Consider the following 16871-nt stretch of genomic DNA (forward strand, 5'->3'; position numbering starts at 1 on the left):
TGCCGTGGGCCACTCATGCCGTGCTGTGCCGTGCTTGGGGTCAGGCTTCCGTCACTGTGGACTCGGAGTAATTATTAACCTACTGGGATTGTCCCGCGGTCCTGTGGTCATCTGGGACTGCTGAGCGTCAGTCGGCAAAGGTCACGTCGAGGCGTGATGGAGAAGGAGTGGCGTGGATCATGGATTACATTGTGTTCAAACATTTAAAGGGTCATATTCTTTATTTTTCTTATTGTTAACAAATAACAAATATGCTCTGCTCCTGAACAGTTAGGGGTTCGGACTGTTTGCTGCTCCTCCAGGAGTCTGATGGTGGGCTGCTGTTAGTTTGTTGCAGGGATCTCCAAAGCTGTGTTATTTGCATGTTGTGCCCAGATAGCCGTCATGCTAACGTTGACCACTGGTCTGCCTAGATTCAGGAGCCTCAGGAACCCCTGCTGCACTGAGTCAACTGAGGCTAAAGTTAGCGGGTTTGGAGTTGTTTAAAGGCATCTTTGATGGAGTTGGATTGTGAAAAAAATATATATATATATTTTGCTGTTGAGTAATTAGTAAAGCAACATTACTTTTTAAACGAGTAACACAAGACTGATTCCAGATCAGCTCAGACACTCTGTAAAATCATGATCACCTGCTAATCCTTGCTGACATAAACTCAACTGAAAACAGTACAAAGACAACATGTTTAATGTTTGACCTCATCAGCTTCATTGATTTTTGTAAATATCTGCTTATTCTGAATTTGATGCAGCAACACGTTTGAACCAAGTTGGGACAGGAGCAGCTAAAGACTGAGAAAGAGGTGGAATGATCCAAAAACACCTGTTTGGATCATTCCACAGGTAAACAGGTTGATTGGTAACAGGTGATAGTATCATGATTAGGTATGAAAGGGGCATCCTGGAAAGGCTCAGTCATTGACAAGCGAGGATGGAGCGAGGTTCACCACTTTGTGAACACGTGATTGGATAAAGGATGTTACTGCATGAGCTTAGGGACACTTTGTAGAACTGTTGTCGGTAAACACAGTTAGTTTGCAAATGATTGCATCCTGTTTTTATTTGTTTTGCACAGCGTCCAAACTCTTTTGGAACCAAAGCTCTATGTAATCATTCCACAGCAGAAAGTAGTCCCCAAAAAATGCAGTTTTCCCTCCCATTTGAGAAATGTTTGCTGAAATCGATTGTGCCCATTTAGACGTGATTTAGCCTTTCTTTTTTTTTTTTTTAATGAATAGCTTCTTGTTCTTAGATTTACATCTTCAGTTTTGATGCATGTGTTTGGGGATGAGAGCCACAGACAGGGTAGGCAGGTCAGACAGTAATGACAACACATTGTTGATTCTGGTCTTTAATATTCTTTAAGCACAGGCAGCTTTTTCTCCTTTGACTAGAGTTAAGAAAAGTAAACAGAGTTTGTAACGAACTTCAGTCACAGAACTTTAGGAAATCATAGTTAATGACCAAGTTATTAAGGTCAAATGTAAAATGTTCGTTTGACATCAGAATGTGTCGTCCAGCTGAAATGATTAGTCGATTAGTCGATCAACAGAAAATTAATCTATTTTGATGAAAGATGAGTCAAACATCACTCATCAGTTTGAGGATTTGCTCATTTCCTTTCCCGTAAATGGCCGTTTACTGAACATTGTCGGTAATTTTTCGCTATTTTGTTGTGTTTTATAGATATTAATTAATGAAATTAATGAATGGATAATGTACATAATTATGAGTTTTAACCCTACTGCCAACTAAACTCAACACTATATACCTCATTTTGTGCTCCAGATGTAATGAATTAAATATCCTAAAAACCTCCCTGTGTCCTTAATAACAGTCATAAATTCTCATGTTGACTTGATTTTAAAAGGCCATTTTCAGGTTTCTGTGATCTCAAAGCCCCTTCTGCCCAAACTGAACATGACCAAAAACGACAATATGAAGGACATAGCTCCTGCTTCCCGATTCTCACACAGCCAGACCCCCGGTGTGTGATACAACCTGGGAAAAAGTGCTTTTTTTTATCATGGGAAGAGCAGGATGTGGACGTTCTCTACATAAAAACCCACCACCTCAAACTGAAGGTAATTTATGCTGCTGCTGTGGCATTGTGGCCCACGGAGCCTTTGTGAGGCAGCGCACAACACATCTTCTAAAGATGTTTGGGTTTTGTGGGCGAATAAATTGCGCAGTTCGTCTGCGATCTGGCTCTATATCATATTCGGCGAGCTTGTCGGTGCCACTGAGGTGGTGAATGGGCCGCCAGAGGCCCAGCCACTGGCGGGTGGTCTGACACAGAAAGGTTAAATATGGTTCAGCCACGGACGCTCTCAAAGGGCCTTGCTGTTAAAAAAATAAGTTATGTGGGTTGTACGTCTTCACGCAGTCAGGAAATTGACAATACTGGCGCAGTGAGGCACAAGGCTGTCCCAGGGCTGAACTTCATGCTTGACCGTCCAATTGAAAAAAAGAGTCACAACATCACTTGTTTCCGGTGGATTTATTGACGGCTCATCAAAGCCCCGGCTAGACAAGAGGTGTAAAATCAACACAATGACCATGCGTATATAATGGCTATATTCATCGAACTTCTTTGTACTCAAAGCTAAGACGACAAACTTGAACTCTTCAGTGACAGCAAATGTGGAAGAAAACAAAAATGCAGTTGTATAAATGGTTAAAACATTAACATAGTACCAGGGTTCTAAATTAACACCCGCCAACCCGCCAAATGCGGGTTAAAATTCATATTGGCGGGTGTAAATAAAAACTTACTAGCCAATTTGGCCGGTAATGCATTAGGCAATCATGTCAGTCAGAGCCGCTCTACAGTTCTTGGTCATTTGTCCCACGGACAGTTCGTCCTACATTTCCCATGAACACTGTCGTAATGCTACGTGATGACGTACAAGACGCCCATTGGCTGTGCGAAGGCACGCTACAGTTTGTAGTGCAACCGGCGCGAGAAACCACGGAAACGCAAACACAAAGAAGAAGAAGAAGAATGAACGGCGGCGTATAAACTGTAAAAAAGGAGACTGAGCTAGCTAAAAGTAAAAAGTAAAGTTAAACTAAATGCGTGGCTGGGACAGACGTCTGGGGGCGAGAAGAGGAAGGAGGCAGGGGATGAGAATGTCGATAAAGCGTGCGAAACGAAGAAAAGACAGTTTAACGCTAAATGGCTGACAGGTCGTGAATGGCTTGTGTTTGATCACGAAAATGCCGTCATGTTTTGTAAGGATTGCCGCATGTACACGAAAGAAAAAAACAAGACGAATAATTTTGTGGTGGGGACTAATAATTTTAAAGTCGAGGCAGTAAAGGACCATGAGAGTGCCCGAAGTCATCAGGAGAGTCGAAGGAGTCTGCACTACTGACTGCTGCACTATTTGTGTTTTCTAGTTGTACATACATAATTCAATTTATTACCAATGCAATTTTTTGCAAGTGCTTAAGTCATGGCTGTTACTTATATATATTTCTTATTAAAGAAGGAAGGCAGAAACACTTTAAGTTGAAAGGAAAAATACATTTTATTAGGAATGTAATGATACTAAATACTGGAAAAATGTCTTATAAAATAATAAATCTGACAGCATTTTTTGTTTGTATAAATTAAATGTTTGCACTTTCTTTGTATATTTTGTTTCATGTGTTGTACTTTCTGTGCATTTTTCATGCCAACAATGTAAATAAAATGATCAAATGCATTCAGTGGCACTCATAATCTCTCTTATTTTCACCAGGAAAAAATTTGGCTAGTGGAAATTCTGATTGGCTGGTAACTTTAGAAGGTCACCAGCCACATTGGCTGGTGATCAAAAAAGTTAATTTAGAACCCTGCATAGTACAAGCATTAAGAGGTGCTTTAAAGACGAAGAGAGACACTGGACGATGGCCCTGCACACACACACTGCTATGGTGATCTATTGTACTACTTCTGTGGTTTATTGACCATTTATTTCGGCTTTGTGTGAAAGAGTCAGATCACCCAAATTACAGAAAAGCATATTTTCTTACAACAGTTTTCACAGTTTCTTTTGTTTCCACACCTCCACTCCCCTCATCAGAGGACAAACATCTTTATTTCAAAGGGAATATTGCATCTCTGTTGAGGAGGCAGCAGAAATGATCTCAAAATTTGTACAAAAACAACCAAAACTATCTACAAAGCAACAATGACAAAGGTTAAGTGAGAAAATGTGCTTTTTTGTTATGTGGGTGAACTTAAACTAAGCACTGGCCCAGTCACCAGTATTAAATGCTAGCTTTGTACATTTCTGCAAAGCACTGTTAACAACAAATTTGGACATCAATGCTCTGCTATGAAGGTGATGTAGTTGCGATTAGCAGAACATGTGTGTGAGCTGAGTTTCTCATCAGTTCCAAGCAGCAGATCACGGTTCAAGGCGTGCTTGTGGTGAGTATTTTAAGCCAAAACATGATTTTTTCCTCAACCTAACAAAATGTTTTTGTGTCTAAACTCACCAGACTTTAACCAAACCTTTGCCACAACATAAAAGTGAAAATTTAAATGTAAAGAAACCTAAAGTTCGAACATATCTGTAGTTTGCCGAAACGTACTACGCCGACATTTCGTCCGGCGACTGAGTAGCTAATCACACTGAGCACCACAAACAGATGAGAAGCCTGTTTGTAAAATGTGAAATACTGACGGAGGTTCAAGTGTGTATCACCCCTGAGCAAGTGAATCGCTGATTTTGTGACTGTTGAGGGAGACTCTCTCTAGTGAGGGGCTGAGCTGAATGTAAGAGGAGCTACTGCTTGACCTCCCAGATGCAGGTCAGAGGAAAGTTGCTCATCTTCTCTTCGAACAATTTGTCAAACTGTTCGTTCTGGGCCACCGTGAAGAAATTCTTCCAGTCACCTGCCACACCTGTTCAGACAGAAACAGTCAGAGATGGATCAGCGTGTGCTCGTCAGTTAGAAGTCTGTGTGGTGTAGACATGATACAGAGGACACATCAGTGTCGGACACAAACCTTTGCGCATGGTTTCTGTCTTATAGCGGTTGATTTCAACGATGTCCTTGTAGTTTGCTTTGGGGTTGGACTTCATGCTTTTGAAGGTGGACATTTCCACAACATGGTCGATGGCTTCATCTGTCAAGTCTTTTTCCAGGAAAGCACAAAGCTTCACAACCTCCCCTCTGAGGTCCTGTCAACCACACAGGCTAATTCATATTTTAATAAGGCATTGTTTGCCGCGTTTCTAAAACAAAAGCCCCTAAATCCAAAATCTGCAGCTTCATACAGATTTGTTATCATGTTCTATCAAACACGCAATAGAAAAAAGATTGCCGACCTTCAACATGCTCTCATACTGCATAAAATGGATGTTCAGTTGTTGTCGCGCTGCACAGTATTCTCTCACGTGATCGAACCACGATCCCATGTAAACTGTTGAAGACAAATGTGAATGTCAGTGCTGCAGAAGGTGAGTGAGACCTGCTGGTTACTGCTTTACAAACCTCGATCAACATATTTTTTATGTAAAGGGTAAAATTCATCTGCAAGTATTTATTGTGTCTTATCAATATATTTTTGTATTTGTGCATAATAAACCCCTCAATACTGAACCTACCATCACCATCCAGGAACTGCTGATAGAACTCCTCAAAGCTATGAGGCGTTTCCAGCAAGACCCAGCTGTGAGCATAGTGATAGAGGGACACCAGGATGTCTTTGGGGTTCCTCCACACATACACAATCTGAAGGGGAAAAGGCGCATACAGTAGTTGATGTGATCTTTCACATGATTACAGATGATTTCACTGTTGTTTTCACAGCTCAAGAGACACAGGCTTCTTTTTGTGTGAATTTGACTTTCGCAAATTGTGACCTTAGTTTGCTTATCTTTCAGTCCACAGGGCAACATGTCAGGAGGGAGATGTGAGCCAAAGATCCGAGGCTCTGGCCTTTCTCGACAAGGGTCATCTGCGGTTCTCTCCTCCAGCCACGGAACTAGAACCCTATTGGTGGCATCTTCTGCCCAGTCAGGGTCTGCGGCATCCATGATCTTGATCAGGATCTGCTGCATCCATGCTGTGCCTACAGAGTCAAAGAAAATAAGAGGAATGTGACCATACAGACAGACCTACGGTAACACTTACCTAAGAGCCTGTTTCTGTTACTTAGCACATTGATATGAGTGGAAATTTAATGCAACAGCACCACAAACTACATCCTCCAAAATGACCATAAAGCTGAGAGAGCAGCTCTCCAAAACAGTTTTAAACTGAACATTGTTACCTTCATAACGGCTTCATTACCTTCATAAAGGATGCTCTGCAGCAGCAGCCCCCAACCACTGGGCCACGGACTGGTACCAGTCCGTGGGCCATTTGGTCCCAGGCCGCACAGAGAGACTGAACAAAAAATATTGTATTGATCATCAGAGTCTGAAAGTAGTTTTATTTTTAAAATCAAATGCATCCGCCTGTGCCTCTGTACACATGTCAAACTGCTGGTCTTGGTCACGTGATACAGCAGTAAAAGAGTAAGCCCACAAGCTGGTAAAAATGAGTAAAAAACAAACGTCTTTGGAGAGCTTCTTCGGAAAAGGGAAAAGGTCAAATGATGAGACAGAAGAAGAAGAGCCTACAACTTCCAAGAAAAAGAAAGCTGCAAGAAAGCTGCATTTAAGAGACAATATCAGCAGTCCTACCTAAAATACGGGTTTATCGCTTCAGGTGGTTCTCACGCAGAAAGCCCGCTCTGCATAATATGTGGCCACAGGCTCGCAAGTGAGGCAATGAAGCCTTCTCGTTGAAGAGAAACAAACGCAGGGCTCCCACTAACAACATTCAGGGTAATGGTCAGTTGTATTTTTAATAATTTGTTTTTATTCATTTCTACGCTGGTCTGGCAAATTATTCCTTTACGTGAAACCGGTCCGTATTGCAAAAAAGGCCTGTGGCAACACACACAAAATGTGCCAACACACACTCACCAAATTGCTTATTCTGCAAGTTCTGGAAGGCACAGCATGCAGCACAAAGCCCCGTTTACACGTACACGGACATTTCCCTTCGTTTGTGCCCTTCGTTTACACGCAAACGGAGGATTCGCCTCTGAAAACGATGCATTCTAAAAACTCCAGCCAGAGTGGAGATTTTGGAAAACTTCGGTTGCACGTTTGCGTCTAAACTGAGAAAAACTGAGAAAGGTCAGCAATTTTGCACCAACCCAGAATCTTCACTCACAACTTACCTGGTTAAGTTTGCTTTCTTGTTTGCCCACCTGGTGATCAGATTAAAGATTCTGGACACTGCTCTTCACTTCACAGCCTTATGTCATGCTTTTGGCTCTCTGTCTGTGCCAGCAGCATGATAGACAATAACTTCCTTTAAATCTTTTTGATTTAATGCAAATTGTGCTTCATCCAAAGGTGTAATGTCCACTGGGGTGACTCACTAAAATCTGACTGCTCAGAGTTGATAAAAAGGTCTATTCGAACTGCCCTCATTCATTACATTTATTTCATTCATTACGCTCTCAAAGCAATAACCTTCACAAGGAGCGGCTGTAAGCCTGCAGGAGACTCTGCTCAGGGCCGAAAAATGCACTGCCACCTCCTCTGCATATATCATTTAATATATTGTGATTTACAGTTAAATTCTCCCAAAAAGACACTGGAGTTGTGTCAATCAAAGATAAGACAGTTCTCTCTGTGGCAAAGATGAATAAACAAAAGTGCTACCTTTGAAACTACATGTGATTTTGAAGAAGTGTTGATTATTGCGAACTGACCTGACTTGGGGTATGTGATGAGGAAAATATCAGTAGGACGGATCTCAAAATGCTGAAGATCATCAAGGTCTTTGGGTCGCAACTTGTCCTTGACCAGAAAGTTCCTCTTCTTGTACCTGAACAGGTTAGGGCCCAATAAATCCAGAGAATCCATAGATGCTAAAAATAAAGAAATAAATGAGAGTGAAGTCATGAAGGTATTCTTAGCTTCATCACTTCATTTTATCTGCTGGGTGCGTTGACGAAAGGATACACGTGATTAAAAATTTTTGTTTGTTAATGCATAGATTAAAAAGTTTAATCTCAAAATAACCTGGGATTTAGCATTAACGACTGCTGAAAACAAAAGACACATCCAGTTGTTTTTTTGTAGTTTTCTCTCATCACACTAACTTTTAATCTGGCAGCCCTCCTCACCTGCGGCCTGAAACAAAACAGCGTATTAAGAATAAAATGATGTATTAAAATTTAAAAACTTATCTACTTACACCTCCACGGCAGGTGAACACGTTGAGAGAAGCGCTTGAAAGAAACTGTTGCCGTCTGTCCTCTGTTGCTCTAATGCTGTCATGAGACTGACGCTATAATATGAGGGCATTTAGTGGGTTGTGCATAGCTGATGAGAGCGCCTCGGTACAAACTAGGCTGTGTATGTTCTTCAACAAGACTGAACACGAACAGAACACAGTGAGGAGACATGAAGTCAAGGTAAATCTACATCAACATAGGGTGCATGCTGTAAGTGACTCACTGAACTGGAGTTTGGAGTTTTGGGCTGTGCAGATACTTGAGAAATGCCTTTCAGGGTTTTTATTTGTGCATAAGTGCATGACAGCGACTTCACACAAAGATAGTATAAAGACTGCTTCAGCTGAACTTTCTGTTTAGTGCTAATTAGTAGATGTTAGCATGCTGACATGCTAAACCAGAATGGTAAACATGGTAAGCATTATATCTGTTTAATAGCAGCATATTAGCATTGCTATTATGACCATGTGCATGCCGTTAGCATTTAGCTCAAAGCACCAGTGTGCTTTACTACACCTTCACAGAGCCACTAGCATGGCTGTAAACATGAAGTATAGTTCATATGTAATTATAGGCACACCTTGAACACCCAGCCCTAACGCTCTGCACACAGCTGTGTAGCCAGGTAAACCTCTTTAAAACAACAGCTGGGCGTTTCTGCTCAATGCAGGAGGAATTGTGTGAAAGGGTTTGCTTGCCCCCGCCATGGCAAAGTAAAAGTGGGTGTCTTTTGATCATTTCCAGAGCAGACAGAGACCGGAGAGGGAAGTTGAAAAAGCATGTGACGTGTGTGTTTTTGTGTGTGTGTTGGGGTGGGGGGTCCGAGAAGCAGTGAACAGGATGGGAAGGAGCTTCAAAGCCCGGAGAAGAGGTCCCTGGCCCCCCACTGCAGCCTTGTTCACATGAGAATCAATCTGGTGCCAGTGTTTGATGTGAACCACAGATAAAAGAAACAAAACAAAGAATGACAGCAGGGAGATATGGAAAGATGGGGCACAAACAGACAGGGAGATTAATGAGTAAGGCCGATAGAAAAATGTGGAGGTATGAAGAGGTGCCAGAGGACCACATTCACCAATGGAGGGCAGGGACACAGTATCTGAACAAGAGGAGACAAACAAGTGTCCAGACATGGACGGAGGAGGCATGAAAACGCTAAAAACTCACGGGGAAGAGAATAAAAGGCAACTGATTGACAGAAACATGTAAGTAGGAGGACAAAGTGAAAGACAGACACAGTCTTTCAGTCAGACAGACAAGATCCATCAGTCAGTCAGACATCGAAGGGCAAAAGAAGGTTCAAAGCCAGCATGGTGGACACCAGTGCAGCGTCTCCTCGCACGGTCTCCCCGTGACGCCAGGAACTCGCATTAGCATCACAATGCAAACTGCATTATCATCATCTCCATCACCATTATCATGAAAAATGAAAATCATATTGAGTTCAGAGCAAAGCATTCAGCTGGACAGCTTTCGATAAAGGAGATGTGGAGCTTATATGTCTGCGTCTCTGGTTGTCAAGAGTTGTAAAGTTGACAGAAAACACTCAACAAATATCTTCAGTGCTGACATGTTGTGTCAAAGATAATAACGAACCAAGAAACGCCCTTTTTAAACCAAGTCCAGCGCGATCAGAGCCGAGAGCTCCCCCCTTGCTGGTCCATCAGTCGGTCGTCATGCTCCTCATGGAACAGTGTAGGAATGTTGTTTTATTTGTACTAAGTTGAACAGAAAAGTCAGAGCTCTGTTATCACAGGCGGCACGGGGACAATGAGAGGCGGAGAGAGCAGCTTTTGGGTCTTTTCTTGTTTTTATTTCAGTCGAAACAGGCTCTGACATTGTTGTTCTTTCTGCTAATTAAGCTGTTAGAGAGAGGGGCTGGTCTGACAGGGCCCTGCTTGGCGGGGAGGCCAAGAGTCAATGGGCCGAAGCTGAACAGGAGACATTTATGGGCTGCCTTAAGCCATTGTTTCCCCCCACCGAGGATCTTTTCAGGCCGGCCGCCTCTGTCTCGGTGACCTGTACAATGAGAAGAATGCCACTCCGAGAACCCAGAGCCGGCCACAAAGAGCTGCCCCGCAGAATGAGGATTTCACGGCACTGGGCTGAATCCGGACGCTGCCAAGATTCCACGGATGGTTCTCACTTCTTCTGATCGTCACTCGGTGCTTATCTCACAAAGGTGGTGTAGGTGTCGATGTTTGCATGTAGTCAATGCCAGAGGACGTGACAAATGAATAATATGGCGGCTGCAACAGCTAATTCAAAGCCCAGTGTGCAAATGCATTCCATGATAATGACACCGAGGATGTCTTTCTGACAAAATTTCTAATTAAAAATCATCCATGGTGGGTTGCTACTGTAAGAAGTGTGAAAAGTTTATTTTCCATCAAAGTATTTCAAAGGCTAGATTTCCAATTAATGTGCTCGTAAAGTCAGATTGGGGCTTTAATCAGGTCTTACAGAACGGTCTCTCTGAGTTTGTCCAGCAGCAGTTGTTTGAGCCACCTGTTCCCGTTACAGAAGCTGACGCCCAGCCTTGCAGATTAAACAGGTGAGATTAAGGAAAAGCTCTGGGCATCTTGCAGAACATCCCCTAACACAGGCTACAAACACCCCTTCTGTGAGTGCTTGTGTGTGTGTGCATGCTCTGGTCCATTTGATGGTCATCCAAGCGTCTCCGGGTGTTTACTTGGACCGCGAGGCAGATCCTTCCTCTCTTGCCTCGTCACACAGCCCTGTCGCTGGCCTGAAGATGAATTTGTGATCTGCTTAGTTGTCGCAGAAAACTTTTTTTTTTTCCTCAAATTGCATTTTTCTATTGACTTAAAACAAACCATTTCTGTGTCAACACCACCTGCTTATTTCTTTTCAGTGTGCCAGTTTCTGCTCCTTTAGCAACTGCCATGTGTTGTCATAATGTAACTCCATTTACCACAAAGTGTTGAACGGCACTTTCAGACGAGCCAGCACCTCGCACAACAAAGCGGCCCAATTATAGAGCCATTTATGTGTTTGTCAGGGGCTTCAAATGGGCACTGGTTTCTCGGGGTAGCCATATTGGCGAGGTCAGGCGCAGCATCTGAAAAGGCAGCTTTATTACAGAACAACCCATCCCTCTCTTAGATGAACACCCAAGAAGAAAAAATGACAAAAAAAGGAAGAAATAAAAAATGACAACTTTGTTCTTTATAACAGTTTGGCTGAGCCTGCCTGTCTGGCTGCTCTGCGGAGCGCAGCAGCATGTGTTTCAGGGATTGTCCTGGAAGCGGGAGTGCAGAAACAGCAGGGAGCAGAAGACAAACAGGCAATTCGTGACTCATTAAACACGGCGACGGTGGCCAGCACAGTGGAGGGGTGTGAGGACCCGCGTTCCAACCAGGCGATAAACCCCCCCTGTACCAGCTGGAGCAGGCATCTGTCAGCCGCACGCCGCACCACGCCACGCCACCGATTATCAGCAACAAGCCATATCTGAGTTGCCGGCCACAGCCATTTTCAAACACCCTACACTTACATAACAGCCCTGATTGGCTCACATGGGACCCGCAGGTCCACTGACAGGCTTCAGGGTGGAGAGTTGTTGCAGGCCGAGTCGTGGAGGGAGGCGAAGCAGGACTCTCTCTCTGCCATACTGGAGGTCAACTCGTGTCATTTTGTCATTTTATTATGAGCAGCAGGTTGGCAGTTTGGTTTGGAAGACCGTCTGCTAACAGTGGCCCATAACAGCAAAGCAAAGAAAGGACACCAAACCCAGAATAACAACCTGCTCCCAGGACAAGAGCTGAAGTCCAGGTAATTTTAACTACAAACTTATGGCACATGCAACTGAGACTCACTTGTAATAGGCCATTGTGTTTGTGCTGTATCTGTCCTTGAAAAAGTAAAAGAAATGCATTAACAAGTTGCACCTAGTGTGGTTTGAGACACAGCTCACAATGCACTGAGAAACGAAATAGAGACGCACCAATGTCTTTAAAGCGCCTATAATCAATATTTCTTATAACGACATTGAGTGAGATGATGACGAGTAATTTTAAAAGAGTCACTGTTTGAGAATTATGACACGACTCTGCAGCTCCCCTCACCTCTACCAAGCATTTTAGCATCTTTCAGCTCATTCTTGTGGTTTGCTGCCAGCAAACCAAAACAGAACTAGAAGACGAAGAAATATTAGACTTGCTGTATAAAGTGGACACAAACACAACTACAAATTGATGCTAATGTTACTCTTTGTTTGTTGAATTTGTAAGTTGGCAACTGTTTGCTAGCAGATTTACTATAATCACTTAAAAGATGAGGATGTGTCAGTGTTGAGTTCACAACATATTTCTTCTGTCCCCAAGTGGGCAAACAATCAATTATTCCAGGCTCAATTATAACGAAATTCTTGCTTCTTGGGAGCTGTGATACCATGTGTAAGTGTATAATTTTGGGCCCAAACCTGCATATTCACACAGCTATAAGGTTGAGAAATTACTTCAAGCTAGTGTGATGCGTGGTACACAAGAGACTCAAGTTTCTTTAACAACTCTTTATTCCTCCATCTGTCTCATTGAGAAGAAAAAAAAAGTGTCAGAAGAGAATATTCTGCCTGAAAAAAATGAGGTGCTAAACCACAAAGACAACATAACTCAATAATAACTTATGACACTGTGGATGCAAGGTAATCAAAATCCTCCATCGCCTGGAAAAGCTCAACATCAGCACAACTTTGCAACGAGGTAAAGTTTGCTCTCAATAGAATTTAACGAGCTGCTAACTGCCTAATTAAACGCTGAGAGCAGATAAAAGCATGAAATATAGATAAGCTGGAAACGCTGCCTATAGCCCTACGGTCCGTGCAGAGGAAGACAGCGATGTCTCCTAGAGTCACAATCAGCGGGGCAACGAAACCGTGCCTCGCCCTCCACCCGGTTGTGAATGTTTAATAAGAAAATGAAGTTAAACATGCTGCCTCGTAAGCCATGAATAAGGCTGAATCGTCTGCCAGTGGAGCAATGTAAAAAAAAAGTGTCTAACTTTCAATGAAAAGCCAGCGTTAATGTGGTACTTCTGAAGCCCACGGTACTTTAGGACTGAGGGATTGGGGCTTTAACAGCGCCCGTGGTGTGACAGAAGGGGCCTCTCCCTCTCCTCACTACTGGTAGCCAGGGTTGTAATTCTGACTTTAGCAGTCTTTATGACTCCCTCTCCTCATTTCTCTGCAATATGAAAACATCAGCATATGGCCGCCGACAGCACCGAGGCTAAGGAGTCAATTTCCCCTAAGTAACATTGGGAACGGGGTGACATTCATTTCAGTACTGCCCCCCTGGCTCAAAAAGAGGACAGAGGAGAGACAGAAAGAGAGACACAGCTACAAAGTGAGAGGAGACAGATGGTGAGACACACAAGGACAGGGAAATTCAGAGAGAAAGGAACAGACAAAGATGGTTTGACTCTCATTTTCTTGTACCAGCAGGTCTTCATTGCCTCTCTGTCTCACTGTGTTCAGTGTGCAGTTCACAGAGTTTCATGTGGCTACCAGGAACAGAAAATCTGTCCGTCAGCTGCCAAAGGTTCCAGCTCCGCTCCGTTCCTCTGAGCGCTCTTAAAAACCCGCTGTTTCACACCCATGAATTACACTATTTATGGCCCTGGTTAAAATGGGCAGTTTCTGGGCACGCTGCATGTGTGTGCCTCTGTTTCTGTGTGTGTGTGTGGGAGTGTGGGTGTGCCATGTGGCAGATGGGAAGCAATATGGCACACCTCTGCCCAGACAGATGTGGCACAGCACATCACAGCGAGCTGGGAGAGGGATCGCAAACCTCAGGAACATCTGGACCTGTGGCAACCTTCACCCTCAGCCAGCAAGCTAACTTTACCTAGCTGCTAAGGACCTGGGAGGGAAGAGGAGGAGGAAACACTGGCTCATAACGTGTTACCAGTCCCTGCGATCCCTTACATCGCATCTTCATCTCTGGCGGCATTTTGACTGACAGATGAGGAATCCCACCTCCCTCAGTGAGGGCTGTCAATCATTTGCTCTGTGGAGTGGAGCGCTGAGGCCTGTCCCAACATGGGCCTGTCATGGCCTGCTGCACAGGAGTGCATTCCCACCACTCAGGGGGCAGCCTGGCTGGGGCAGAGAGGGGCTTCTCTGAGGATCGGGGTGGTGAGAAATGGTGTAGGGCAAGCCAGGAGAGAGATGATGAGGAGGAGGACAGGAGACTTGTAAGAGGGACGTCTTGTGGAGACACTGGAAGAGCTGTCTGAGTATATGCTTCTGTCTAATGTCAAGTGTCGGGATTAAGACAGTCTAAAATTAAAATTGAAATAAATGATAATAAAATCATCCATTTTTTCTGATTTTTCCGATTTTAAAAACTGCCAGCCCACAGAACTACACCACGGTCCACTGACGAAGTGTAGGCTTCCTGTGTCCGGTTGCAAATGAAAGTGCCTCAACAAGAAGGGGAAAAACTCTTGTGTGTTTGTGCCACGTTGAACTGCGCTGAGGCTCCAGCTGCAGCGGAAAACGAAATCAAGAAAGGAACCTGGTATCAGAAGTGCAAGACTCCCAGATTGCTGAATTTATATGCTATTTCTTTAGGATTCCATTTATATAATGCAGCGATGTCCACAGCTTTTCACTTTAGGATTTTGGATTCACTGCGCATCCCCTTGTCTAAAAGTAAGGGTTACATGGACAGTGGTAAGCCCAGATATGAACATTACACCTGCTTAACATCAACATGTTAGCATTGTCATATTGCCATGCTGACATTAGTTGTGCCTAAAGCCTCACAAAGCTGCAAGCGTGGTTTTAAGTCTCGAATGTGAAAGCTTGTGAACGGCTGCTGACTGTCGGACCTCACTCGATGCAGATCCTGTGAACACACCAACAGTACTGTTGTGTTCTGACAGTGAATGAATATAGATCAACACCCAACAAGCTTTACAGTAGAGAATCAGTCTAAGAACATATATAATGATGACTCCTCTGTGCTAGCTAAAGCCAGTCTTGGAGTTCCGCACGGTTCTGTGCTTGGACCAATTCAATTCACCCGACATATGCTTCCTTCAGAGAACATTATCAGGAAACACTACATAAATTTTCATTGCTATGCAGATGATATCCAGCTATATTTATCGGTGAAGCCAGAAGAAACCAATCAGTTAATTAGACTACAAGCGTATCTTCAGGACATAAAGACCTGGATGACCTGCAATTTTATGTTGCTTAACTCTGACAAAACTGAAGTTATAGTTCATGGCCCTAAACACCTCAGAAATGAACTTTCTGATGGTATAGCAGTTATGGATGGCATTGCGCTGCCCTCCAGCACCACTGTAAAGAACCTGGGAGTTACCTTTGATCAGGATATGTCCTTTGATAGGCCTGAGCTTTCAGGGAGCTCTGTTGGTCCCTGGACCTCACTTTGAGAACCACAAATCTATTTTTCAGTATTCATCTCAAATGTCCCAGAAATTATGCATTTATGTGTGCAAAAACCAAATTTTTGCAGCGTGCACAGGTGGGGTGGGGGCCCCAGGGATTTCTTGCTTAGAGCCCCAAGAGACCCCAGCAATGCCACTGCCTTTAGCTCCCACGTAAAACAAATTTCAAGGACTGCGTTTTTTTACCTTCATAACATTGCAAAAATCAGGCACATCCTGTAGATAGTGGTTGAACCTGGATTACACATTAGGCCCTGCTTGACATCCACTGCAACTGCTACTACTGTCAGTCATACTTCCATTATTATTACATCCATAGTGCTGTATTGCATACATATATTATCTGTTACCAATATGTACACATATAACACACATAAATATAGTATATGTATATACTTTGCTACATATCGTTAAGAGTCTATTATTAAAACTCTCACTGTTACTGTCTCTCTCTCTCTCTCTGTCTCACTCTCTCTAACCCAACCGGTCGAGGCACATGACGCCCACCCCGAGCCTGAGGTTCCTGCCTGTTACCAGGAGGTATTTCCTCACCGCTGTTGTCAAGTGCTTGCTCATGATTGAATTGTTGGGTCTCTGTAGATATAGAGTGTGGTCCTGAGACAACTTCTGTTGTGATTTGCCGCTATATGAATAAAATTGAATTGAATATTTTTTTCAAAACATATTGTGGAAAAGGTGCAATTTGTTAATAGTGGGCTATAGCACGCCCCTAATCATGATACATTAAAATAATAATCATTATGGACACTTCAGTTTAATGAACCCAAAAAATGTGGAAATGCAAAGTTTGTGAAATGTACTGGGTCTGAAACTAATTCTAAGATCTGAGAAGAAGAAACAGTGTTTAAGTCATTTTGAAAACAAGTTTCCCTCCTGCCAAGACTGTGATGAAACAAAAAAAAAAAAAAAAAGTATTTCAGTGTGTTTCACAGATAATATTCAACATTAGGTAAACCATAATAACACACTGAAGCTCAATTAAACAATCAGAGAACAATTTCACAGTAGAGCGGAGAACAGTTAATTAGCGGACTGTCAGGGTAAGAATAAATAATTGTGTTGTTTTACTGTAACATACAGGCCACAGAGATGAGACAGCAGAGTGAGAT

General features: G+C 43.2%; 1 pseudogene; it reads right to left on the reverse strand.

The window, feature by feature from the left end:
* Positions 1-4777: 4777 nt before the first annotated feature.
* On the reverse strand, positions 4778-14270 carry LOC143328338 (amine sulfotransferase-like; annotated as a pseudogene).
* Positions 14271-16871: the final 2601 nt, after the last annotated feature.

The sequence above is a fragment of the Chaetodon auriga genome, chromosome 11 (genome assembly GCF_051107435.1).
Source record: "Chaetodon auriga isolate fChaAug3 chromosome 11, fChaAug3.hap1, whole genome shotgun sequence".
Classification (NCBI taxonomy): domain Eukaryota; kingdom Metazoa; phylum Chordata; class Actinopteri; order Chaetodontiformes; family Chaetodontidae; genus Chaetodon; species Chaetodon auriga.